The sequence below is a fragment of the Aquarana catesbeiana genome, linkage group LG04, assembly GCF_042186555.1.
Source record: "Aquarana catesbeiana isolate 2022-GZ linkage group LG04, ASM4218655v1, whole genome shotgun sequence".
Taxonomy (NCBI): domain Eukaryota; kingdom Metazoa; phylum Chordata; class Amphibia; order Anura; family Ranidae; genus Aquarana; species Aquarana catesbeiana.
Window position 1 is genome coordinate 120,647,740 of NC_133327.1, and position 25,226 is coordinate 120,672,965.

General features: G+C 43.4%; 1 pseudogene; it reads left to right on the forward strand.

The window, feature by feature from the left end:
• Window positions 1–18,451, forward strand: part of LOC141139436 (alpha-1,4-N-acetylglucosaminyltransferase-like) — a 63,826-nt pseudogene extending 45,375 nt beyond the window's left edge.
• The last annotated feature ends 6,775 nt before the right edge of the window (window positions 18,452–25,226 follow it).

Below are 25,226 nucleotides of genomic sequence, written 5' to 3' on the forward strand. Positions count from 1 at the left end.
CCCAGGAAATATTAACTGTACAACTGTACAGTTATCCAGCTCTGTGTTTATTATTGCATTGGTAAATGTATTTTTTTTTTAAATGCAGTAGAGTAGAAAAAGTAGTGGAAGTACCTGAATTTGACTTGGTATAAGGCTCGGGCAATCCCCTGGACAACAGAGCCCTGAATAGAAGAGGGAACAAAATGTGAAGCCAATAAGTGTATAGATGAGATGAGATCACTAGTCTGCTGCTTCTGTTAGTGTGGCAGCAGAAAAAGACGTTTCAGGCAGCATATACCCCTGGCAGACTCAGTACCAAACATAGCCGTACGAAAACTGAAGTTTCTCTAAAGACTTCAGCTTAGCTGTTTGAACCTTGATGAAAGCTTTACAGATGCTTTGCAGTAGCTTGCTGTACACACTGCTCTCATACAAGCTGAAGCCTGTGTGAACAAAGCTTGAAAATGTAATAGACCCCATTGGAATTCTTCTCATATACAGAAAAGAACCAGACATGCTTTATAAGGTTACATAGTTACATAGTTACATAGTTAGTAAGGTTGAATAAAGACACCAGTCCATCCAGTTCAACCTGAGTGAGTGTGGGTCTACAACCCTGACCCTTGTCCCTAACCCTGAACATCGCACACTCACATCAATCCCTACCCTCAATCCAAGGTCCCCATTCATATACTAGGGCCAATTTTGGACAGAAGCCAATTAACCTACCAGCATGTCTTTGGTTGTTTCCATTGGTCTACCATTTCTGTGTACAGAGTTGAATAAAACCTTTTAGCAATCAATACGTTTCACTGCTTTTCTATGTGTTTTCAATATATTTCCAGGTAAACCCCAAAAAAGAACAGTACTGGACCCATGTTATTTCTGATGCCAGCAGGTTTGCTATGATGTGGAAACATGGTGGAATTTATATGGATACCGATGTCATCTCCATTCGCCCAATACCTAAGGATCATTTTGTAGCAGCTGAGACTACTAGAGTTACCAGCAGTAGTGTTTTTGGGCTGCCCCCTTTCATAACGTGACCTGGGAGTTTATGGAAAATTTTGTAGTGGAATACAAAGGATGGGAATGGGCACACCAAGGACCAGGAGTATTCACATGTGTTATGAAAAAGTTGTGTGGAGAGACAGTATTTACATTTTTGGTAGATACTGTATGTCAAGATATATTTTACTTTCATCCTCATCGTTTCTACCCAATTTTGTATACATCCTGGGAAAAATATTTTGAAGTTTATGAAAATCCACCAACTTTCACAGACTCGTATGGCCTACATCTATGGAACTATAAAAACAAAGTTGGTCTAACCATGGTTCCTGGAAGTAATACATTAGTGGAACACCTCTATAAAAAATATTGCCCGCTTACATATGGAGCAATTCTGAGAAATGAAACAATTTACATTTAAAAAATAACTTTGCTCAGCATGGAGAATTTGGGAGAGCACAAAGAAAACAATAAGGTACTTTGTTGCTGCCACTACTAAAGAGGTGAAAAGGACAGTGGATAAAAGAACCCCCTTCCCCCAACAACCCTAATCCTCTTCTTGCCTGTGCACCCCGTCTCCTTCTTTCTGTCACAGCCATCGCTAAAATCATTAGTGTCCCCTGAGATTGGGCTCTAAAGCTGGATATACATGTAGTTTATTTCCCATTCAATTATGTTGATGCAGGGATCTCTCCCACTGTGCAATTCTATTGTGACAGTGGGGACTCCCCCTGAAGTAGGAACAGGGGTCAGTTTATATGACCATAGTTATGTGTGTAGTAAGACTGATTTAGAATTTCAGCTAAGAATCATATTTCTTGTATTTTATGTTGAAGCTACTTGTGACTTCCCCATCAATTTGCTACATTCCTCTTTCTGTGCAAAAAGCTTGCTTGCTGACATCATTTAAGACAGATGAAGGAACCTGCAAGAACATACTGCAGAGAGACGAGTTTTGTATAAGGCTAAAAATATATATGGTTTGGCAGAATTAGTCTGGTTTTAGGATGCATAGGTTGATTTTTAAAAGGTTAGAATGTCTGTTAAAACAGAAGTGTACTGCCTGTTCGCTTGTGACGCAATATGCTGAAAATATATATCTACTCTGTATTTACTGTATCTGGGACTCTTGACGTGTAGACACGAGTCGGGTCAGGAGCTTCCATTCTTTTCTGGCCAGAAAGATGGAATAAAATCTCCCATACCAGAGTTCTTTGTCCAACTGTCATATACCGATATTCTGCTACTTTATTTGGTGCATTTGGCCGTGAGGGGGGAATATCGGTGTGACCTGTTGAGGCAGGTGGCACTGTTTTCCACCAGACCTACAAGGAGTGGTCCGAGAGGCCAGCCCTGCGGGCTATATCGTAGTCTCAAAAGGCGCCTTCTAGAACTGTTATCTAGGAGACTGCGCTGTGTCCCATTTGGTGGCCTGCTGTGGACGACCTTGGTAGCGTCAAAAGGACCTGGGAATCTGAGAAAAAGATAGCTGGAGCTCCAACGGGAACAGGTGAGAGTCTTTTTACTTCTGTTTTTGGATAACAGTCAGATAGCCAGCCAGCCTCTCGACGGATCGAGAGAAGGGAAGCCTGATCACCTTCCGAGAGAGACATCCGTTCAGATGATTGTGCATCTTTCGGACGAATCCTCAGTCAGTCAGTAATTTTCGGGTGGGAGTGTCTGGTATGATTGATGTGTGTATGAGACATCACTTTGTGGTGAGGTGACCGTGGTCTTCTTCTAAGTGCGTTTTCTGGCCGGGAGACCGCGCCCAGGCCACTGACCAAGGGAAGCGTTGTCTATTGTTCCTCTTTGTGTCGAGGATTCAGACCCCTTACTGAATTTTCATTATTTACCCTACCCTCTGTGTCTGTCTTGGTGTCTTTTAGGTTATAAGTATGGGTGGGAAATATAGTGTTGAATCTCCCCTCCAATCCATGATCTCCAACTTTAGGAAGGGATTTGCTAAGAACTGCAATTTAAAACTTAGCCCTGAGAAATTGATAACATTGTGTGAGAAAGATTGGCCCCGCTATGGAGCGCGGTGGCCCCCACAGGGAACCCTTGACTTAGAGACCATTGACTGATTATTTGAGACTATTATGTCAGACTCACAGAAACATGACCAAGACGCACCTTCCAGGAGGACTGTTCGTTCGGATGATAGTGCATCCCTCGAATAAATCCTCAGCCAGACAGGAGGACTGTTCGTTCGGATGATTGTGCATCCCTCAAATAAATCCTCAGCCAGTCAGGAGGAATATCCGTCCAGATGATTGTGCATCTCTCGGATAAATCCTCAGCCAGCCAGTCAGGAGGAATATCCGTCCAGATGATTATGCATCTCTCGGATAAATCCTCAGCCAGCCAGTCAGGAGGAATATCCGTCTAGATGATTGTGCATCTCTCGGATAAATCCTCAGCCAGTCAGTCAGGAGGAATGTTCGTCCAGATGATTGTGCATCTTTCGGACAAATCCTCAGTCAGTCAGTCAGTCAGTCAGCTAGGAGAAAACGTCCGTCTGGATGATTGTGCATCCTTTGAATAAATGGGAGATAAAGACCTGCAGTGGATAGAAGCCACAAAAAGAGGAACAGTGTAGAATTATGGTTATGACAAGAGTAGTACCACTGACAAAACAAACAAAACACATATATTCTCAACCCGAAGAGACAGATCAGCCTCCCCCGTATGTAGATGAACACACCTCAGACAGAGACAGGTCAGAGCCATGTCCAAATGCCCCATCCAGTAAACAAGGGGACTTAAGTTGTTGTCCACCTACATCAGATTCAGCAAGTTTGTCAATGCCAAATCTCAGTAAATATACTCCGAACCGTAACACTTTGGGTATAGGCAGGACAGAAATAGGGAACTCAGTAGTAGTCAATGGGCTCCCCAATCAAGTGTCCACTTCCACTCCGAGAAATCCTGATGCAAACAGCCGCACCCTTGCCCCGTCTTTCAACATACCTCTGCAAATTCACATAAAATATGTGGCGCTACTCTATCATCCAGTACCAAACCAGCAATTCTGATCCAATCAATAATCTCCTATAACAAAAGATAAAGGGATAAGCAATGTGCCTAACGGTAACTCCAAAATTCCCAAATTCTCCAAGTTCCCTTTGATAAAGTCACGTGGTGTGACGCAACGCGTCAGAGTAGGAGGAGCCAGGTGCCGACGCTTCTCGGGGACGGCCGAACCTGGAAGCTTACTATATCATCCATTGCTCGCTGTTTATTTGAATGTAAGGTATTACGTTTTCTTAATAAAACTTACTCGAAACTACTACACTATGGGACCTCTCCTTTTTTCCTAACTACCATTGCTGGGATTACTGTGAGCGGCGGGAGGAGAGTCAGAGAGCCAGATCCACGGACACCGTTCCAGGAAACCCATCCTCTCTACCCCAAGACTGTCTATCTGCCCTACTTGGCCCACTGGGGGCCGCTGCTGGAGGTGAGAGGCTGGGGGAAACACTTGGCGTGTGCACCAGAATCTAAATAGAAGAACAGCACCAGTCACTTTATATCTGCACTTTATTTAAAGACTGCTTGTGTGGACACTACTTATCACAGTTGCGCGTTTTTATTTAAATTTTGTGGACTGAATTGCACTACTGTCACTTTGGGACGACACCTCTGCACTCTGGATGTGGGGTGTCTGTCTATATATTTATGTATATATTTTTATAGCGTATTAATGCGTTGATGATGGCATGATTGCACAATTATCACTGTTTGATTTTTGATTAAGGTATTGTGCATCCATATTGATGCGGGGATCCTTCTCGCATCTTGTATCACAGTTCATATATTTTTTCATTTTAACACTCATGCACAGTGGGATAGTTTGCTATTTAGAACATTATTATTTGCTACACCCTAAAAGAGCTGTTTATTTGCTATTTTTTCACTATTTTAGCACCAGGAATCATTTCCTTCTCAGTTAATTTTGGGGGGCTATTATTCCAGCCACATCTAGTTTCGTATATATTTATATAGTGTCACTCTCTCCTTTATATGCGTGGTGGCTAATACATCAGGAATCTCACTTTGCACTTGGCACTTTAATAGTTGATGTTCACTCACATATTTTACATATATTTGGCACTGATGATTTTTTTGATGGACTTCAGCATGGGGCAATTATCAGTTCAGATTTTACATTTTTTTGTTAGGAATTAGTATTTTGGAGTTACCGGTAGACACATTGCTTATCCCTTTATCTTTTGTTATAGGAGATTATTGATTGGATCAGAATTGCTGGTATGGTACTGGATGATAGAGTAGCGCCACATATTTTATGTGAACTTATTGCTTTTCTTTGGGGGTGCTGAGTGGACCCATCTATGTTGGCAGCTCTTTACCTGGTACCATAGTGGTAGTCTTAGGTTGGATATTTCCAGTTTAGGTTGTGGTCTTTGCGCATTAGTCCCTATACATCTATACCTCTGCAAATGCCCCTAAGAGTACAGGCGGTGGAGGAACATCGGACTCTAGTCTACACCCCTTTTTACCACAACAGATTTACTGAACTGGAAGATTCATAACCCTGCCTACACTGAGAAGCCCCAAGCCATCACAGATTTGCTCCGATCAATAACTCAGGCCCATAACCCCACTTGGTCGGACTGCCAGCAACTTTTATTGACCCTTTTTAATACTGAGGAGAGACACAGAATTAACCGAGCAGTGCAGAATATAAAGGCAAAAGACCCTTCCTATTAGAAAGACTTTGTAGTTTTGGGGGGGGGGGCATCAAGTCCAACATCAGTTCCTGTACATGCCGGATTCCCCTATTCCCTTGCTGGGCAGAGACTTACTTGCTAAACTCAGAGCATACATATACTTCCAATCTGACGGACAGGCTATCCTAAAATTGCCCCATCCCTTTGAAGCCCGCATACTGCAAGATATCCCGGGACTATGGGCAGAAGACAACCCACCAGGATTAGCCAGACACGTTCCCCCAATCCTTATTGAATTAAAATCAGGAGCCACTCCAGTCAGCCTGAAACAGTACCCAGTCCCTCTAAAAGCCCTAGTAGGAATACAAAAGTCCTTAAACAAATTCCTACACTATGGAATTCTAAAACCCTGTCAGTCTCCCTGGAATACACCTCTACTCCCAGTGCAGAAACCCGGAACAGCTCACTGTCGTCCTGTTCAAGACCTCAGAGCGGTCAATCAGGCTGTAATGACCATGCACCCATCGGTCACTAATGAACTGTTACAATTACTGTGGGAGGCAGGTTATAAGGTGTCCCGGAGAAAGGTACAATTTTGACAAGAGACTGTAAAGTACCTGGGATTCAGAGTATCACAAGGACAGAGACAATTGGGAGAAGGCAGGAAAGAAGCTGTTTGTCAGATTCCCACCCCGACTACCAGACGGCAAGTACGTGAATTCCTGGGGGTGGCAGGATTCTGCTGAATCTGGATACCGGACTTTGCCACAAAAGCCAGACCCCTCTATGAATCCACAAAGGGGGGGAGAAAAGGAACCCTTTCAATGGGGGCAACAACAAAACAGAGCATTCCAAGACATTAAGGTCTCCCTAATACAGGCTCCTGCGCTAGGCTTGCCAGATAGCCAAAAAGTCTTCTATTTGTATGTCAGTGAAAAACAAGGAATAGCAGTAGGAGTCCTGACACAATGCTCTGGGTCTTGGCAGCGCCCTGTAGCATACCTTTCAAAACAACTGGACACTGTAGCTCAGGGATGACCATCCTGCCTGCGGGCCATCGCAGCAACAGCCCTCCTTGTGGCGGAAGCTGACAAGTTGTCATTAGGTCAGGAGACTTATGTCCGAGTCCCACACCAAGTACAGGCATTAATGGATTACAATGGAAATCAATGGTTTACTAACAGTCAAATGGTTAAATATCAAGCTATGCTGTGTGAAAATCCTCGTATCCACTTAGAGACTGTAAACACTTTAAACCCAGCCACTCTGCTCCCCACCTCACAGGAACCCCTAACTCATGACAGTCTCCAGGTAATGGATATGCAAGCCGACCAGACTTGAAAGACAGCCCCTTGGAAAATCCAAACGTTGAGTACTTTACTGACGGAAGCAGTTTTGTAAAAGATGTTTATCCCCAGATATAGGCTCAGACAATGGCCCTGCCTTTGTCCACAAGTGCCTCCAGGAATTAGCAACAGCACTTAAGATTACTTGGAAACTACACACTGCATATAGGCCCCAAAGCTCTGCAAAAGTTGAACGAATGAACTGTACGCTTAAGTCACAACTGGCCAAGCTCTGTCAGGAAATCCAAATGAAATGGACCTTGATGTTGCCCATTGCTTTACTGAGAATTTGGAGTACCCCAATAAAGAGGACAAATCTGTCCCTTTTTGAGGTACTGTATTGTAGGCCCCCACCCATCATTAGAGGGATAAGAGGAGACTTGCATCAGATAGGAGGGGTAGTTAACCGTGAACTGATACAGAGACTTGGGGATAGTAAGCAAGACATAGGGAAATGGGTTCAAGAGAAACTGCCTGTAAGCTTGTCGAACCCAGTACACCCCTTTAAACCAGGAGACACAGTGTGGGTAAAGAAGTGGAACTTAACCCCACTAGGGCCAAAATGGAGAGGTCCTTACACTGTTCTGCTATCTACCCCAACAGCCATTAAGGTAGCTGAGGTGACACCCTGGATACACCACTCCAGGGTAAAACGAGCTGCTGACCTCACAGACTCCTGGCACAGTACAGTAGATCCCCAAGATCCTTTGAGATTGAGATTGACCAGAGAAATCAGAAGGAAGAACTCCAGCCCTGTGTTCAGCACACCCCTGGAAGCTGCTGAATTTACGCACGGCAGAAGATAGACAGACTGCAGCCCTGCGGCCAACACACTCCTGGAAGCTGCTGGCTCAACGCACGGCGGAAGATAAAGGATATCTACTAAGCTCTGCTCCAACCACAGCCCGGACGCTGGTTGGTCTACGCACAAGCTGAAGCCTGAGGATATTCATCAGTGTAATGTTTACTAAAATCTTTATAACGAGACTGTTGATAGTCATAGCAGTGATACTGGCCGAGCTAAAAAGGGGGGAGGGTAATTCATGTGACCCTTGTATAAGGACCACCAGAGTAGGATCCATAGCTACCAAGATGTTACTGTGGCACTCTCATTATCAATGCAAGGGCACAGAGACTGGTACTTGCATACATAATGGGACTACCTTTTCAATGTGCTCCGTTGAAAATCAGATAACCTGTTATAACCCTACTTATGCTCCCTAAAAAACTTGGCTAACCATCCGGAGCTTTAGCTCCACCGGTAAGCTGGTAAACCATACCCTGATCACCAACTCAAGTATTGTAGAGACAAGTTTTAATTATTTTCTGATTCTCCCTATAGTGTATGGAGTGCTAATATTTTTACTCTTTTTGCATTCTTATTGTTACCATGGGCCGAGGGTCGCTATCCCAGTGTTTTATAAGTTAATGAGAGAGCCAGCTGGAGCCTACAATGGGGAATAATCTCGGTGGAAGAATGTTTTGTGCCTGCTAGTGAGGTCATCATAAAAAAAAAAAACAAAACAAAACTGTATGCTATTTAGTGATGCTTAATCTCGCTCATATTAATCGCTATGATTATGATCAAAGGGGGGAATGAAGTAGGAACAGGGGTCAGTTTTTATGGCCATAGTTATGTGTATAGTAAGACTGATTTAGAATTTTAGCTAAGAATCATATTTCTTGTATTTTATGTTGAAGCTACTTGTGACTTCCCCATCAATTTGCTACATTCCTCTTTCTGTGCAAAAAGCTTGCTTGCTGACATCATTTAAGACAGATGAAGGAACCTGCAAGAACATACTGCAGAGAAACGAGTTTTGTATAAGGCTAAAAATATATATGGTTTTGCGGAACTTGTCTGGTTTTAGGATGCATAGGTTGATTTTTAAAAGGTTAGAATGTCTGTTAAAACAGAAGTGTACCGCCTGTTCGCTTGTGACGCTGTTATGGAAATGATTAAGAGCTCCAATCGAGCCCAAGGTTATCTGCTGCTGTCTCTAATTGAAAAGTGTGGATATGCATGCATATAAAAGTAAACACTCTGAGACACGCTCAGCTCCGTTACTTCTTACACTTCTAATTTATTCAAGGCGGTGCTAATGTTTTATACACAAAAATACGTCATTGCTATGTTAGTCTAATAGGTACATCTCATTGGTTAAGATAGAAAAAGAAAATGGAGAATCTTCATAACGAGGTCTGGCTGTCCTTGGTTTTATCTTCAGTTCCGCGTTCTTCTGATGTGTGGGATGTAGGGGGTACCCGCCGGCCTGGCCCTTCTCCTCAGCAACTCTTTTAGGCTGTATATAGAATTGGGCAGCAACTGTTCACTTCCCTCCTCGATACAGCTGGAGAGGTGCAGTCAGGCGCTATCTATCCCTATAACCCTATAGGATTGTGAGATTATGGACAGGGAGTGACTGTAGAGGAGTGAAGGGTTTGTCATCTTCCATCATAAGGAGGTCCTCTTCTTCTTGTTGGAGAAATGTAGGTGTGCTATTCTCTACAGCCTTGCTCATTAACTTTTTACGAAAGGTAGAATACAGCATACAATCAGGGCTAAAAGAACCAGGATTATTAATACCGTTACCCGTATCTGGGCGAGCACCTTCTGCCACCCACTCATCTAGCTAAAGTATTGATCCCATGGGTCTGTGATACCTGAGTTCTTCTTCAACTCCAGTGACAGATCTTCTAATTTCTTTATAGCTAGAGTAACCTTACCATTTGGGCCAGTATTATCAGGAATGTATGTACAACGGGTTCCCGTTTTTTCCTATGATTTTACAAAACACCTCCTTTCCCAGCTAGCACCATGTCTAAGGCCATCAGGTCCTGGAATGTCATGTAGGAAGTGGGGGCTAACTGGTCAGCAATTCCCTGGAGGGCATCTTTAGTGTAATTTACAAATCTCTGTTGGTTATAATATGTGTAGTGTCAGGTCACCTAGAGGCTGGGTGACAGATGCACACCGTTGGGATCAGGAGTGCACCGCAAGGTAGTGGACCCTACGGGTGACTGCTGCGGATTGAACCCTGGGAGGTTCGGGAAGCAGGTCTACTGGATCACTGACACAGATCCCACTGGGAGCTAGAGCATAGATTCCCCAGGGCGCGGAGTCTAAGAGCCAGCAGGTATTCACCAGAGCCTTTAATGGTAAGGATGGACTGCGCTGCAGTCTGGCTCCAGGTCGCGGCCCCCAGGGTCTCACAGCTCACGCTCACCGTAGACTACAGGAGAAGAGGAAGGAGGCAGCAGGCTGGAACATCAGGGTCACAGGCAAACAGGGATGGTCGGGAACAGGCCAAAGTCGGTAACAGGAATCAGATGCAGGAAACACAGCAAGTACACATAGAGGCTAACACACAATGGTTGATCAGCACTGCTGGCTTGCGGTGCACAGGTTAATATAGGGTTCCCTGATAGGGCCTGGGGTGGGGCCATGCTTAGAGGAGAGGTTACAAAAGCAGTCAGGTGAGGGTCAGCTGGTCTCTAGAGATGAACACATGGAGACAGGTATGCTGATCGACAAACTCTATTGCATAACCATGACATGTAGTTAATCCAATCTACATTCTTGCTGACAGTTGTTATGGGGATCAAAGACTCAAAACCAGCTTTTACCTGATCCCTGGCTTTAAATTCATCAGGGACCCCCCTTGTAACCCTTATGACATGTATGTATACATGAGGATCAAAGCTTCCGGAGAGAGCTGCTCGCTTCCTCCTCTGACTGTGTGCTGGGTCAGTGTATGTATCAGGGGTATCTTTGGTTAGGATATGGGGGCTTTCTATTTTCATCTTTTTTGTCTAATGCACTCTGTGGTCGCCCAGTCTGGCCCTGTGTTCCAACCCACTGGCCCCCACAGAAACCACAACTCTGTCCCCAGTAACTGTCTGTGTGGCATACATATATGTCCTTACCGTCAGGGATATCACTGTACCAATGGCATCACCATGAAGGGTCAAACGGACAAGGTACTATGTCACAGTAATCTAAGGTAAAGGTGGTCACATGTGTACCTGAAGAGTTACACCAAAACGTAATTATGTTATCATTTTTGTGATGGCCACCCCCTGGGCCCCTCCCCCCTAGATCAAACAGAAAAAGGATATGCAGCACCCGAAAACACGCTCTCCTGCAGTGATAAGCGTGCATTCAGGTGTTCTTCCTGGCCAACTTGACTGAGGTGGCTGTGGTCAGCAAAACTTGGAATGGACCATCATAACTTGGCTCAAGGATCTCCAGACAGTAGTTGGTGTGTTCCTGTATCTAATTCAGGATCTGGAATGGAAGAAAACACCTGGACATGCATTCAGGTTAATTCTCGTGATAATGTGGTTACATAATTAGTCAACACATCAGACTGCAACTGTAACTGTTGTGGAAAGTAACAACCAAGTCTGGGAGCTGAACCAAACAAAATTTCATAAGGGGATAGGGCATGTTTCCCCTGGGGGTGTGTCTGACACTGAACAGGGCAATGGGCTAACTGTCTGGCCAACTCATGTTAGTCTCTTGGGCCATCTTTAACATCCTGTTTTTAGTGTCCCATTCATCCTTTCTACCTTCCCGCTACTTTGAGGGTGGTATGGGATGTGTAGTGCCAACTGAACCCCCAGTGCTGCCCAACTCTGTTTAGTAAGGGTTGCTGTTAAGGCTGGTCCCTGATCTCTCAATATCACCTCTGGGACCCCAAATCTACATACTATCTCACTTAGTAGTTTCTTAGCTGTGGTCCTGGCAGTCGTGACCACTTCCACTAGAGCGTATTCGAATCTGCCACTTCTTGGCACTTGAGAATGATCAATTTGCATCCTCTGGAATGGGGTATAGGGCTTTTGCCAGGTGCTTCTTCTGTGTTTTTTCTGTGCGTCCTGGGTTACATTTGGTGCAGATAATGCATGATCTGCAGGAGTTGTCGGTCAGTGGAGTAACTCTTGGTGCAACACTTGTTGATAAGAGAGTTCATAAAAGTTTTTGTCAAGTGGGCAGCTCCATGTGCCCATTGCACCACGGCTGGGTACATACTCCTGGGTAGACAAGGCTTCTTGTTGCACTCGAATAGTCCATTTCTGAGAGTTGCTCCTCTCCGTTTCCAGCTTTCCTTCTTATCCGGACTTGTTGTTTCCTGTAGTTCTTTTAAATAAACTCTGTCCACTGGGAAAGTCTGTAAGGTAAGCACGGGGTGGTCTTCTTCTACCACCCTACTGTCCACTTCCCGTGGACCACCAGCTGTCTGTTTGGCAGCTGAATTGGCTAGATGATTGCCTTAAGCTTCCTTTGAGTTCAGTTTGTCGTGTGCTTTTACTCATAATAGTCACTTGGGTTGTGAGAAGGAAGGCATCAATCAAGTTTTCACAGGTGTTCCTGCAGCCATCAGGAATCCTCTGTCCTAGATAACACCATAATCATGGGCAATGCTGAAAGCATATCTTGAGTCCATATGAATGTTGGCTCTTTTTACCTCTGCCCATTTACATGCTGTAGTAAGTGCTTACAGCTCTGCCTCCTGTGTGGTCATGGGGTGACAAGTCAAGACTCTACTCCTCCTCCTCCTTTCCCCCCTCGAGAAGTGGAAGAAGGGTGGTAGGGTTCAGTGTTTGACAACTTAATAGAGTAATGCTGTCCAGTAGGAGGGAACACAGGAGTCTCAAGTGTCTGGTAGTGGACAAGTGTTTCGGCTGGATCTTGGTTGAATATGGCAACAAGGTCATGGGGAGCAAGCAGAACGAGGCAGTGTCCGAGGACCAAGTTCAAAGTTTTGTCAAGCAAGGCTTGTATAGCAAAGCCAGCTCGCAGACACAATAGGCCTCCTCTTGCTACCGCATCCAGCCGACAGGAATAATATCCTACGGGGCGTAGGCTGATGCCGTGTGATTGGGTGAGTACACCTGCAGCATGTCCCAGACGTTCGGATACAAAGAGCTTGAGTGTTTTGTCGTAGTCTGGGAGCCCTAGCGCCTGAGATGGCACACTTGAGGGCCTCAAACTTAGATATTTCTTCAGGAGACATCTGGAAGGGTCTGATTGCAGAGCATCAGTAGGAAGGCTTCTGGAATCCATGCTCTGCACTAGGAAATTAGTCCAAAGAAAATGACAGGTGTTGAGCACCACTGCAATTTGGGCTTTGAGGCTCTGCAGCCCTGGTTGGCAAGATAGCACAACAGGCTTTCTGAGGTGACTTTAACAGGGGGTAAGTCAGCTGCACAAAGGAGAAGGTCATCAACATGTTGGAATAGAATCACTTCCGGGTGTTCCTCCTGTCATGTGTCAAGGATGATAGCCATAGCTTTTGCAAACTGGCTTGGAAAGTTCTGTGCCCCTTGTGGCACAACTGTTTAGGTATGTTGCCGTTTCTTTCCGTGGATGAATGCAAAAAGGTACCAGCAGGAGGGGTGAGGGTGGACACTGAAGAAAGCGTTTGTAAGGTCCACCTCTGTGAGGTATTTTGCAGTCAAAGGCATCCACAGCAGGTACCTGGTTCTTCTTTAGGATTCTCTTGGGGTTATTGTGGTTTCCGGGGCAATGAAGCGCCCTCTTTTAGCTTGACTGAAACTGGTGGCACCTTTAAGTGACCGTTGTCTTCAGGTCCTGTGGACCATAGGCACGCAGGGATTCTGTCAAGTACTTCCTGCAGTATTGAACTTGAAGTTTTTGCTTCATTAAGTGTCATCAGGAGAGGCAGAGAACACAAAGCAGATTAGTCTTCTAAAGATAGGGGAGTATGTAACTTCATCCCCCCTTCAGGCGTGTCCTGATTGAGGCCTGTAGTCCGGACAACACATCAGCTCCTAGTAGATTCAAGGGATATGTAGAGGACACCACAAATCTGGCAAGCAAATCAGGAAATGTCCCCACTTGGAGTGGCTCTACAAATGGACTGGAGCGGAGCACCCCATCCACTCCCACGCAGGAAACGTGTGTGTCTCTTTTCATAGTGGGAGAAACTCAGATCATCAAAGGCCTGTACGAGTTTAGTATGATACTTCTTCAGACTCCCCTTTATCTTGGGTAATATTCTTGGGTAATATTGTGGTCTTCTGATCCGTCAACTTCTCCTTTGCCCAGTCATGGAGTTGTGCACAGAACTCCACGCCTGAGGTGTAGGAAGTGGCACTTGTCAGGCTGGCATCATTGAAGGCCGTCTGCATGACTGGCCAAAAGACATGTCCTGCTTTGATTCGGCATAGGCTGATCAAGTCTCTCCAGGCAGCTGAGTAAGTTTCTTGTATCTGCACTATCCTGTGGTAGAAGGGAATTGGCTGCTTCTCTGGGTCAGGCAGACTTGTCACTAAGGCCGCTGCTTGTGATAGAGTAAAAGCGACATACATCACTGGTGCCCCTTCTGGTAACCGAGACTGTTGTTGGGGCGGGGACTGGCAAGAGGCACTGTTCCTTACGGTTGCCAGCATGTGTTTGAGATCCTCTCGGAACTGAGAGTCTGGAGCCGGATTGGGGGTTAAATCAGTGGGTGGCTTTGCTGCCTGCTGTTGGGCTTCCCACTCAGATGCTTCTTCATCATTAACATATCCGGCCTGGGAATGTGATGCTCCCGTATTGGGGAAGACAGGTGTGTGGTATGAACCATCTTGGTTTAAAACAGGGAGGGCTGAGTACAGGCTGTTTAAGCTTACTGGGTGTACCAAGATGGCCGCCAGCAGGAAGTGCACTGGACTGGGTAGAAAGTGAAGGCATGGGTGCACTAAGATGGCCGCCGGGCTGAGTTGTCACAGTGGGTTGTGCTTGGGTGGTGAGAAAGGAGTGGTTGTTAGACGGAGGGCAGTGCTGTCCCTCCCCTCCTTTGTTTCAAGTTCCAACATATCATCAGCTCTGTGATACACATACATAATACAATTGCCATATTTCTTAACTTCCTTTATCCAATTTTCTTTATCACACAGGATTTTTCTCCCTGTTTCTTCAGCAACATAACTTTCGCCACTTCTTTCAACTTTGTTAACTATTTCAACATCTTATCTCCTCTTCACTATCACATTCTTTTCTCTCTCTGTTTCTCGGCTAACGGCTTAAGAGGAGAATACATACAACCAAGGGGTTAATATTCTTTCTCAGTGTTCTTATCAACAAATTCCTTGGGTGGGAGCACATAAAACTGCGCTCCTAGCTTCTACTGTTTGCTATAACCCTGTAATGTACGGTTAATCTCAGAACAAGAACAAACACGTCAGGGGTAGTGAGGAGCAACGGCCCGCGACCCAACAGATCCCCCGGGCAGCCCCCCCTCCGACCTTAAGCAGTCCCCAACCCCTCTCGTGTATAGCAAACAGTAAACCACAAATACACTCACGACAGGACATTACACCTGCCACTCTTCGAACTGCAAAATTTCAGCAGGCTAAGATAACCCCAGGGGCAGACAACTACCCTTAAACCCAGTTAAAGGCCGTCATTACAGTTACTCCCAGAGGCCGACAGCACATCTGGGGGTGATACATCTGTAATGCTTTCAGACTGCAATGCCAGCAGCTGAGATAACCCTCAAAGATTCGACGAACCCAGAGTAACCCGTCCCATAACCGACTGCCACAATAACCCATCTCACTCCAGAGGCCGACAGCTCATCTGGAGATGAGAACACACATGTAGCACTTTTAGACTGCTGAGTTTCGTAGCCCAAAGAATGGCAGACAGTGAACAAATACAGTCAGCAGAAACCCATTGACAGGTTCGTTAAAACAACCTCAGGCGAGGAAATACCTGCCTCTAAGACAGTCTCAGCATACCGACAGAATCCAGCCATCAACCGAAAGATAAGAAAGTCGTACAGTGGTAAGAATATAAATAAGACTTACCGGTACTGTTAGGGCTGCGCAAACCCCTGTCTCATCAATCAGTTAACGCCCAAATGCTTATCGCGGTACGGCTTCGACTGTAGCCTGAGGTCCCGGGTTTCGGCACCAGCTGTTATGGAAATGATTAAGAGCTCCAATCGAGCCCAAGGTTATCTGCTGCTGTCTCTAATTGAAAAGTGTGGATATGCATGCATATAAAAGTAAACACTCTGAGACACGCTCAGCTCCGTTACTTCTTACACTTCTAATTTATTCAAGGCGGTGCTAATGTTTTATACACAAAAATACGTCATTGCTATGTTAGTCTAATAGGTACATCTCATTGGTTAAGATAGAAAAAGAAAATGGAGAATCTTCATAACGAGGTCTGGCTGTTCTTGGTTTTATCTTCAGTTCCGCGTTCTTCTGATGTGTGGGATGTAGGGGGTACCCGCCATTTTGAGAAAAATATAGGAACAGAGCAAACCTGTATACTTATATAATGAGTAAGGAGAAAAATATGTATGCACATAAGAAAATAGACATTTTCAGATTATTATTATTATTATTTACATCACATTCCTTCACAACGCAATATGCTGAAAATATATATCTACACTGTATTCACTGTATCTGGGACTCTTGACGTGTAGACACGAGTCGGGTCAGGAGCTTCCATTCTTTTCTGGCCAAAAAGATGGAATAAAATCTCCCATACCAGAGTTCTTTGTCCAACTGTCATATACCGATATTCTGCTACTTTACCCCCTCTATCAGAATTTACAGACCAATGTTGCAGCCATTGGCTGTGAGTGCTGATTAAATGCTGGTCTTCCAGTATAACCCTTCAACAGAAGCCAGACGTTAGACCGCAATCTGAACAGAAAGTGGCATACACATACTGAAAGTGTACCAGGCTTAAGAATAGTAGTCAGATCACACTCCCATGTTCATGTGACATCACTGGGACCTAGCAATTGGCTGTTAGACTCAAGTACTCTTACAGGGGAATAGATCACATACACCGAATATTGTCTAAAGCTGCTGTGGAAGTAGAAGCTTAAATAGAGCACTGGCAAGGTGATCGTCAGTTTTAGTAGGGTGCCCTGAATGAGACAGTGGGATGAATTTAATAAGGGCAGATAGACTGTGCACTTTTCAAGTGCAGTTGCTCCAGAGCTTAAGACTACCCAATCAAGCATTTTTGCTTGCACATCATTGGATGATGGAAGTCTGTAGAGCTTCACCTCATTTACTAGGCTCTAGAGCAACTGAACTTTCAACGTGCACAGTCTATTTGTCTTTAGTAAACCCAATATTTCATATTCCTGGTATGTGTCTGCTCTACCATGTACTTGTATAAAAAAGTATCCTTTTATTTGTAATGCTTCCTTTGTGTGAAATCCCTGATGTTCCTGCCAGTCCCTCTGCGTTCCTATTAAAAACTGACCACACTAGGCCGGAGAGAATGACATGGTTAGTGTTCTGGCTGTACTGGGAGCTATTCCAATGATCAGACTTGTCCTGACACGACCCCACTCCTGCACAGCCATTCACTGCGAAGATCAGTGTGCTGTTGTTTCTCCTCCCCTATCTATTAATGCAGCTGAAAACAGAGGGAATGTGATTACTTATAAAAAGGGGGAAACCTTTTTTATTTAAATCTTTACACAAATGTTTTGCCTTTCATTTCTACTTTAAACTAAATGGGTTGTTTTACAAGGTGAGGGTTTCTCATATACTTTAAGTATAGTCATTACAGTAGAGTAGAGGCAGAAATGCTTGGTAAAATATTTGCACTTTCAAATCAGAAAAATGAGCAATGATCTTAAGTGAGGGCAAATTTCCAATATGTGACTCAGTTAGTGAAAAAAAAAAGCCTTAAGTGTTTTAACCATGCTTTACTCCATCCAAAAAAGGGTATTCAATTTACTTTAAACCTATTAATAACAAACAAAGTGGGGTTGATTCACTAAAGGCAAATAGGCTGTTCACTTTGCAAGGGGATGTTCCCCACAGCTTAGTGAGTGTGGTGAAGTTTCGCTTTGCAAAGAATACCAGATCACGTGATGACAGAAGTCAGCAGATCTTCATCTCATTTACTAAGCTCTGGGGCAAATTGCCATGCAAAATGCAACTTCCCTTGCAAAGTGAACAATCTGTTTGCCTTTGGTAAATCAACTCCATAGATAGTTTATATTAGTGCTCTCTATATAATAAAATATTTAATTTTATAATAATAATTTTTGATTTATGCCACTCTTTTTTTTTTTGCTCTGCTGCTGTGTAATTGATCTTGTCCCCACTGATTGATTTTGCTTTCTTCATCTGGCTGATTGACTTTGTTTGCATGAAAGGCATGAGGTAGTCTGACAGGGCAGGCCAATGAAGAGGAGATACTCTCCTTGAAACGCATTTCATACCCTTTGATGTCATACCTGGAAGTGGGCGGAGCCAGGTGAGCTGTCATTGTACTGCACTGTGGATGCTTGGCAGTCCTTTCCAGCCTCAGGGACTTTACTATTACTCTCAGTGCTTCTGATCTGCCACCCATGGTATTGATGTGCCTGAACACATTTTTTTTTATCTTTGATTGATAAATCTGAATCCTTTTATTACTACATTATGGTGGTGTTTGTGTTGCTCTTTCGTGTTTTTTTTTTTTTTTTTCAGACTAGATATCATTGTGTGTATTTATTTTTACCAGTGTCAAATTCATGAGATATTTATGAATTGATGTTTCCTTTGTATAGATTTTATATTTTTCTGGTCCTTTCTTTCCCCCCACCCCTTCTTCTTCACTAGTCTTTTTGATCTGAGTGCCATAGAATTTTGGTATTGACAGGGTTGTTGGTTGTTGAACCTTGGACAAGATTCTGGTCTATTGTATCCCTGATTTAATACCAGCTGTTTTCAGGATCTTCTGTGGGTACTGATATCAGATTAGCTCATTCTGCAACTGGCAACAGCAAGGCAATGTGGGAATGCTTATTTGAGCTTAGATCTATGTAGTACCCCCTTCCATACTAGTGATTTATTAGTGTTGAGAGTGCCTCCGGCAAAAAGAACTGTCAGACATGTCCCTTACACATCCCTTAGAATTAATAACCAGCCACACCTAGCACATCAGCTACAGTCCACCCCCCCCCCCCATAAATATAGACATCCCTCCCCTCCTGCAGGTGGAGCTCAGCGTACTTTTTCAGATGTTTGCAAACACGGTAGGTAAGGTAAGAAGGTTTAATTACAGGAGAAACATATAAGATCATTTATTAAAGTGTCCAGGATCTTCACCACTGCACATGTATATATGAACTAGGTGCATAAAATACAATTCTTTTCAATGTGTCCATGTGGTGACCCTATGCTAATCTATACGGGTTAATGCTGCTCAAAAGACATGGTGTGAATGAGTCCTAAAAAATATACGCTATTTTATCACAACCAGTGCTAAAAGCACTAGAGGCATAATATCTTATCTATTTCTTAAAAGTAAATATGGGCGCTCTTAGCTAGCTAAGTGACCATATGTAAATATTCACTGAAGCTTTGGTATAATCTATAGTGAGTAAATCCATCATGAGTGAAATATGTAGGCTGCAATTGCTGAATGTCCTATGAAATACTAGTTGCCTGGCTGTTATGCTGACCCCAGGCTTCTGTATCTTTGCCTGGGGTCAGCCACTTTCTTAGAACAAGATGCAGATTATGTCAATTGGAAAAATATCAGATGTTGGTATCTGAAAGCTCTCTGGGTCAATGAATCATTAAATCAAGAGAGTCATTAAAGACATTCACACGACCGACTTTTTCAGAAGCCCTAATGTACCTTAACTGATAGATTTCCTAAAAGCAAGCACGTTCAACTTTTAAGCACGTTAGATACTAAAAAGCGGCGTACTTTAAGTATCCCAGTGCCATCTTGTGGACAGTGTGCAGAATGCAAGTCTCATTGAATACAAAGAAAAAAAAAAGAAATCCTTTTATCCTAATGATGAAACCTTTTTGAAAACTTGAATCATTTAGAGAATTCATTTCAGTAGGTAACATTAGAGTTTAGTCTGACACAGGCTATACAGAGCTGGCCTCTAGACGTGGTGAAGATGACTTGCTGAGGTTCAAACTAAGCATCAGAATGGGGAAGAAAGGGGATTTAAGTGACATTGAACATGACATAGTCATTGGTGCCAGAAGGGCTAGTCTGAATATTTCAAATATTGCTGATCTACTGGGATTTTCCTGCACAACTATCTCTAGGGTTTACAGGTGTATCTCTCTCCCTGACCTCCAGAGACCTGATGGTGACCCCCAGAATCAGGGAGGGCTGACATTCCTCCTCAGGGTGCAGGTTACTAGGCATGGTGGGTGTTGTGCAAGGTGGAAAGATGGGCGCCAGTCGCTTTTAAAAATGAACAAAGAGTTTTATTTCTCTTAACAGGAAATGTGGGAGAGAGGGATAGGGCACAGGACACCCTTAGGCAAATGAAATAGTTGGCAGAAAAGTTGGCAGACTCCTTAGACAAAAATAGAACTAGACAGACAGCTATACAGAAAAAGGGCCTTTAAGCTGAATTCAGTTATTCGTATTTTGTAGCAACTGCTGTCTCTTATAGCAAAAAGCTCAGCTCCCAGCTATTCGCTAGATTCCTCAAGCCTAACTCACAGCTACCCATTGGATTCCTGAAGAGAAAATATCCAGTGAGCGGCAGTTGTGTGGACAAAAAATGCCTTGTTGATGTCAGAGGTCAGAGGAGAATGGGCAGACTGGTTTGAGATGATAGAAAGACAACAGTGAATCAAATAACCATTCGTTACAACCAAGGTATGCAGAATACCGTTTCTGAATGCACACACATGGAACCTTGAAGCAGATGGGCTACAGCAGCAGAACACTCCTGTCAGCTAAGAACAGGAAACTGAGGCTACAATTCGCACAGGCTCACCAAAATTGGACAGAATTGGAAGAAGTTTGGAAAAATGTTGCCTGGTCTGAGGATAGTCTCGATTTCAGTTGCAACTTTTAGATGGTAGAGTCAGAATTTGGCATAAACCATTTAAGAACAGCTTAATATATTTTGTTATTCCTTTTTGTAGAAATTACTTTGATTGTACATTTTATGGCATATGTCAATAAGCTTTTTGTACTATTTCTTTGTACCAAATAAAAAAGTTTGTCAACAAAAAAAAAGAATTTGGCATAAACCACATGAAAGCATGGATCCATCCTGCCTTGTATCAACAGTTCAGGCTGTTGGAGGTGGCAAAATGGTGTGGGGGTAATTTCTTGGCACACTTTGGGCTCCAGTAGTACCAATTGAGCATTGTTTAAACACCACGGCCTACCTGAGTATTGTTGCTGACCATGTCCATTCCTTTATGACTACAGTGTACCCATCTTCTGATGGCTACTTCCAGCAGGATAATGCACCATGTCACAAAGCTCATATCATCTTAAACTGGATTCTTGAACATGACAATAAGTTCTCTGTACTCTAATGGCCTCCACAGTCACCAGATCTCAATCCAATAGAGCACCTTTGTGATGTGGTGGAACGGGAGATTTGCATCATGGATGTGCAGCCAACAAATCTGGAGCAACTGCGTGATGTTATCATGTCAATATGGACCAAATTCTCTGAGGAATGTTTCCAACACCTTGTTGAATCTATGCCATGGAGAATTAAGGTAGTTCTGAAGGCAAAATGGGTCCAACCTGTTACTAGCAAGGTGTACATAATAAAGTGGCCAGTGAGTGTGTTTTTGTGTGGAGTTCTATCCCACCTGTACAGCACATTGTAGAATACATAAAATAGTACAAGATATTTATAATATTGCCGATTATGGCACACTTCACCTTCTGTGCTTCTCTCCAGGCTCCTGCCACTACTCCATCCAACGTCATTTCTTCTGGGTCCTGTGATGCTCCTTTTTGGCCACTGGACAGCCACTAATGAAATAACTCTTCTGCATGTGCACAGGAACTACAGTACATGATCCGCAGCATTCATCCATCTTAACATGCAGTGTACACAGAAAAGAAAAGATTGATAGGAGGCAGGGGAAACGGCTTTTGGCATAAGAGACTTTGCATGACTCTTTTCCAAGCAACCCTACCTCCTAGAGATGTTTTATTGCAAGATTTTAATTACAAATTTATTGTGCCGTCAGCATAAGGCAGTGCAAAGCAATGATGATGTGTAACCTGTAAAAAACAGAAATTCATTTATTGCTCTAGTAAATTATTATCTGATCTTTTTATTTTTTTTAGTTATAGTTCTTTTCACATTCCTGTTTTCAGTTGAGCTTTTAAAATAATAAATCTTAAAGTACACTAAATCTGACCTGTGGGATATAATAGGATATAATAAGGGCACTTGCTGACCAGTGTGTTGGTTGCCACAGTGATGATACTTGAGCAAAAGGAAAGCCAAATGTCAAAATCCTGAGGAGGGCACATATTATGCAGAAATATATTCAAATACTGCATAAAACAAATTGAAACTGTTTATATGCTTTAACATTGCCAGCACCTAATGCTTAACAGATCTTAATAACAGCTGCACAAAGCCACATAATCAAACTGAACAGTCGGTTAAATGGAATTTGACCAAAGCCATAAATTAATATGGGCTCCAATAGGATTGAATGTATTTGTTAAAAGAAGAAAGATATTATGTGAAATAGTGTTTGGATAGATAAATAGCTGAAATGCTAGCCAACGTTTTCAAATTTCAACCAGCTTTCAATCACAGAAATTCCTAACAGTATTGATCATAGCTACAGACTGCAACTGAACACACAGAGCACAGAGCCTAATTTACTAAAGGTGTTGAGTATCTTCACTCAGGTGCCCATTTCTGAAACTGTGAACAGCGGTGATTCTGATGATCGCCACTTATCACAGTCCATAAACGGTTTATGAAACAGAGATGATCGGGGGAGAACATGTTCTTTGCCGATTATCTCCACACATTGAGAATCCTCATTGACTGACACAGAAATGACCAGTTTATGAAGCTGCGATTCACTGGTGATCTGAGTCAGAATTCACCCTCCCCGATTCACCAGCTCAGAGGTGGAAAATCAGGGAGTGAAGAGAGAATCCCAGGGGATCGGAGGGGGAAGAAGGAAAATTATTAACTTCCTTCTACCTCAATCAGACCCCCCAAGACTGTAACCATGCCCCTTGTCATATTTATGTGTATACATATACATAGTTCCCAACTGTCCCTGATTTCAAGGGACTGTCCCTGTTTTGGAGCAATGTCCCTCTGTCCCTCATTCCTCCTCATTTGTCCCTCATTTTGGTCTGATCCATATAGTTGTATATAAAATGCACTTTTTATCTATCAAAAAGTGTTTCCCAGTGCTAAATCTTTCATCTGATTTCCAAATTGCTGCATTTGTAAATTCTAAAAGCCAATATAAAGGAATAGTAGTGGTGTTTAACCAATAGTGTGTGTTTTACCAATCTTGTTTTGTTGTACAATTCTCCTTTAAGGGGGTGTGGCAAGGGGTGTCTACTTTTCAAAGTCATTTGGGGGGGGGGGGGGTTGTGCTATATGGACATTTCAGGGCCTCCGTTACTGTGATAGGTAGTGAGGAGTAAAATCACAATTTTACGCCTTTAGAAAGCCTGAAGGCGGTGATTGGTTTTTGGGGTCCTGTACATGGCTAGGCTCCCAAAAAGTCTGACACATGTGGTATTCCCATACTCTGGAGAAGCAGCAGAAAGTATTTGGGGGTTTAATTTCACATATAACCATGGCATGTTTGAACAATATATCATTTAGTGACAATTTTGTGTAAAAAAAAAAAAAAATTGTAATTTTCCCAAAACTTGTGGCAAAATATTCCATGTTCACAACATGCCTCTCAGCAAATAGCTTGAAGTGTCTACTTTCCAAAATGGGGTCATTTGTGGGGGTTTTGTGCTATCTTGAGATTTCATGGCCTCCGAAACTGTGATAAGTAGTGAGGGGGTGAAATCGCCAAAGCCTGAAGGTGGTGATTGGCTTTCGGGGTTCTGTACACGGCTAGGCTCCCAAAAAGTCTCACACATGTGGTATCTCCGTACTCAGGAGAAGCAGCAGAATGCATTTTGGGGTGTTATGTCACATATGCCCATGTCATGTTTGAGCAATATATCATTTAGTGACAACTTTGTGCAAAAAAAAAAAAAAGTTTGTAATTTTCCCGAAACTTGTAGCGAAATATAAAACATTCCATGGACTCGACATGCCTCTCAACAAATAGCTTGGGGTGTCTACTTTCCAAAAAGGGGTCATGGGGGGGGGAGGGTTTGAACTGTCCTGGCATTTTATGCACAACATTAGAAGCTTATGTCACACATCACCCACTCTTCTAACCACTTAAAGACAAAACCCTCCCTGACACTTTTTGTTTACATGAGAAAAAATATTTTGCAAGAAAATCACTTTGAACCCCCACACATTATTTATTTTTTTAAAAGCAAAGGTCCTAAAGAGTAAATTGGTGGGTGTTTTTTTTTTTTTTTTAAAAACACTTTTTTTAATTCTTAATGCACTAAAACACACTATATTGCCTAAATGTTTGATGAAATAAAAAAGATGATCTTTGCCAAGTACATGGACACCAAACACGACATGCTTTAAAATTGCACACAAACGTGCAGCAGCGACAAACTACAATTTTTAAAAGCCTTTCAAGTCCTTTACAGGTTACCACTTTAAATTTACAGAGTAGATCTACTGCTAAAATTACCGCCTTCGATCTGACCTTCGCGGTGATACCTCACATGCATGGTGCAATTGCTGCTTACATATGACACCAGCTTTTTTATTTTGTTTTTAAACTGTTCCTTTCATATTTTTTTTTTTTTTTTATAATTTTTATTGTTATTTCAAGGAATGTAAATATCCCCTATGACAGCAATAGGTAGTGACAGGTAGTGCTGTATTCTGGCCTAGGCCGAAAAGGCCCAGGCCTAGGGCGGCACTTTCCGCACGAAAAAAGCCCCTCTCCTCCTCCGGAGTCAGTCCATTCACTACCAGAGGCTGCTGGCTGCAGCGTCTCTCATGTAGAGCAGAGCGTGTGCTCACAGTTCACCCTCCCTTCGGCACAGACAGGAGAGCAGACAGAGAGAACTGGTCAGCCTCCTGTGTTGTGACTCCAGGTGCACGTGGAGCCTGTAAATCGGTCAGATTGTGGCTTCAGCTGGCAGACCCAACTACATTCTGCATGTCCTGGAGGGAGTGAAAGTAAGATACCGAGTCTCCTTAGGCCTAATGTACATGAGGCAACCTCTTCTGAACAATTTTTTGACAGCTTGAAACAGACAGGAGAGCAGAGAGAGAGAACTGGTCAGCCTCCTGTGTTGTGACTCCAGGTGCACGTGGAGCCTCTAAAGCAG